Source organism: Macaca fascicularis, chromosome 1 (genome assembly GCF_037993035.2).
Source record: "Macaca fascicularis isolate 582-1 chromosome 1, T2T-MFA8v1.1".
NCBI lineage: Eukaryota > Metazoa > Chordata > Mammalia > Primates > Cercopithecidae > Macaca > Macaca fascicularis.
Genome location: NC_088375.1, coordinates 112,910,362 through 112,913,637, shown reverse-complemented (window position 1 = coordinate 112,913,637; position 3,276 = coordinate 112,910,362). Strand labels below are relative to the sequence as shown.

At 42.2% G+C, this 3,276-nt stretch overlaps 1 pseudogene; it reads left to right on the top strand.

The window, feature by feature from the left end:
• The first annotated feature begins 906 nt into the window (after positions 1-906).
• LOC102116572 (prostaglandin reductase 1-like) lies at positions 907-2,151 on the top strand (annotated as a pseudogene).
• Positions 2,152-3,276: the final 1,125 nt, after the last annotated feature.

Here is a 3,276-nt window from a genome sequence, read left to right as displayed (position 1 = left end):
TACAAAGGGAAGCCCATCAGACTAACAGCAGACCTTTCAGCAGAAACCCTATAAGCCAGAAGAGATTGGGAGCCAATATCAAACATTCTTAAAGAAAAGAATTTCCAACCCAGAGTTTCATAGCTGGCCAAACTAAGCTTCATAAGCGAAGGAGAAATAAAATCCTTTCCAGACAAGCAAATGCTGGGGATTTTGTCACCACCAGGCCTGCCTTGCAGGAGCTCCTGAAGGAGACACTAAATATGGAAAGGAAAAACTAGTACCAGTCACTGCAAAAAACACACCAAAATATAAAGACCAATGACACTATGAAGAAACTGCATCAACTAGTGTGCAAAATAAGCAGCTAGCATCACAATGACAGTATCAAATTCACACATAACAATACTAACCTTGGCCGGGAGCGGTGGCTCACACCTGTAATCCCAGCACTTTGGGAGGCCAAGGCAGGTGGATCACCTGAGGTCAGGAGTTTGAGAGCAGCCAGGCCAACATGGTGAAAGCCATCTCTACTAAAAATACAAAAATTAGCTGGACATGGTGGCGGGCACCTGTAAGCCCAGCTACTTGGGAGGCTTAGGCAGGAGAATTGCTTGAACCCAGGAAGCAGAGGTTACAGTGAGCCGAGATCACGCCATTGCACTCCAGCCTGGACAACAAGAGTGAAACCTTGTCCAAAACAAAACAAAGAAATGAACCTTAAATGCAAATGGGCTAAATGCTCCAACTAAAAGACACAGACTGGCAAATTGGATAAAGAGTCAAAACCCATCAGTGTGCTGTATTTAGGAGACCCATCTCACATGCAAAGACACACATTGGCTCAAAATAAAAGGATGGAGTAAAATTTACCAACCAAATGGAAAGATTAAAAAAAAAAAAAAAAAAAAAAAGAGGGGTCGCAATCCTAGTCTCTGACAAAACAGACTTCAAACCAACAAAGATCAAAAAAGACAAAGAAGGCAGTCCCAGCCGCCATCCCCAGACAGTGGGATCCTCGGGCTCCTGAGCTTCAGGATGGTTCATGCTAAGAGATGGACCCTGAAGAAGCACTTTGTTGGCAATCCTACTAATGGTGACTTTGAGCTGAAGATCGCTGAGCTCTCACCCTTAAAAATAGAGAGGTCCTGCTTGAAGCTTTGTTCCTCACTGTGGACCCTTACATGAGAGTGGCAGCCAAAAGAATGAAGGTGATACAATGATGGGTCAGCGAGTGGCCAGATTTGCGGAAAGTGAAAACGCAGCCTTACCAACAGGAACATTGTACTGGCTCCTTCAGGGTGAACAGCACACTCCATTTCTGATGGAAAAGATCTGGAAAAGCTGCCAACAGAGTGGCCTGACACAGTACCACTGTCTCTGGCTCTGGGGACAGTTAGCATGACAGGCCTGACTGCCTTCTTTGGCCTACTTGACATCTGTGGTGTGAAGGGTGGAGAAACAGTGACGGTTAATGCAGCAGCTGGAGCTGTGGGCTCTGTTTTGGGGCAGATTGCAAAGCTCAAGGGCTGCAAAGTTGTTGGAGCAGTAGGATCTGACGAGAAGATTGCCTACCTTAAAAAGCTTGGATTTGATGTTGTCTTTAACTACAAGACAGTAGAGTCTTTGAAGAAACTTTGAAGAAAGCCTCTCCTGATGGTTACAATTGTTATTTTGATAATGTAAGTGGAAAGTTTTCAAACACTGTTATCTCCCAGATGAAGAAATTTGGAAGAATTGCCATATATAGAGCTATCTCTGCATATAACATATACATATCTACATATAATGCCTGTAATCCCAACACTTTGGGAGGCTGAGGCAGGTGGATCACCTGAGGTCAGGAGTTTGAGACCGGCCTGGCCAACATGGTGAAACCCCCTTCTGTACTAAAAATACAAAAATGAGCCAGGCATGGTGGCACCAGCCCACTTCCCCCAGGCCCAACCCCAGAGATTGTTATCTATCAGGAGCTTCACATGGAAGGGTTCATCGTGACCTGTTGGCAAGGAGATGCCCACCAAAAAGCTCTAAAAGACTTGCTGAAATGGGTCTCAGAGGGGAAAATCCAGTACCAGGAATACATCATTGAAGGATTTGAAAACATGCCAGCTGCATTTATGGGAATGCTGAAAGGAAATAATTTGGGGAAAACAATAGTGAAAACATGAAAAAAATGACACATGGAATCTGAAGGCCATTCAGGTGATTACTTAATTTTTCACCATTTAGCAAAACTGTATACTACTTTAAATGTCTAAGAAGTAGTACTTGTAATGGGTTTGACCTACCTAATAAAATGTATTTAAGTGGTATGTAATTAGTGATGGAAGATGAAAATTTCACAGTCAACAACAAGAAGCCACTTCACTGTTCACTATAGCTTCTTCTGAGTTGTGGTAGAAAATAATGGCTTTGGAGTTTGAAAGTTTACTTTCAACACTGCATGTTCTCACTCATAAGTGGGGGCTGAACAATGAGAAAACATGGACACAGGGAAGGGAACAACCCATACTGGAGCCTATGGGGGGTGGGAGAAAGGAGAGCATCAGGATAAATAGCTAATGCATGTACAGCTTAATACCTAGGTGATGGGTTGATAGGTGCAGCAAACCACCATGGCATATGTTTACCTATGAAAAAAAGCTACACATTCTGCACATGTATCCCGGAATGTGAAATAAAATAAAATTAAAAAAAAAGACAAAAAAGGGCACTACATAATGGTAAAAGGATCAATTCAACAAGAAGAGCTAACTATCCTAAATATATATGCACCCAATACAGGAGCACCCAGATTCATAAAACAGGTTCTTGGAGACCTACAAAGAGACTTAGACTCTCACACAATAATAGTGGGAGACTTTAACACCCCACTGTCGATATTAGATCAATGTGACCGAAAATGAACAAGGATATTCAGGACTTGAACTCAGCTCCGGATCAAGTGAACCTAACAGACATCTACAGAACTCTCCACCCCAAATCAACAGAATATACATTCTTCTCAGCACCACGTAGCACTTACTCTAAAACAGATCACATAATTAGAAGTAAAACACTCCTCAGCAAATGGAAAAACTGAAATCATAACAAAAGTCTCTTAGACCGTAGTGCAATCTATTTAGAACTCAGGATTAAGAAATTAACTCAAAACCACAAAATTATGGAAATTGAACAACCTTCTCCTGAATGACTCCTGGGTAAATAATGAAAGTAAGGCAGAAATCCAGAAGTTCTTTGAAACCAATGAGAACAAAGAGAGAATGTACCAGAATCTCTAGGATGCAGCTACAG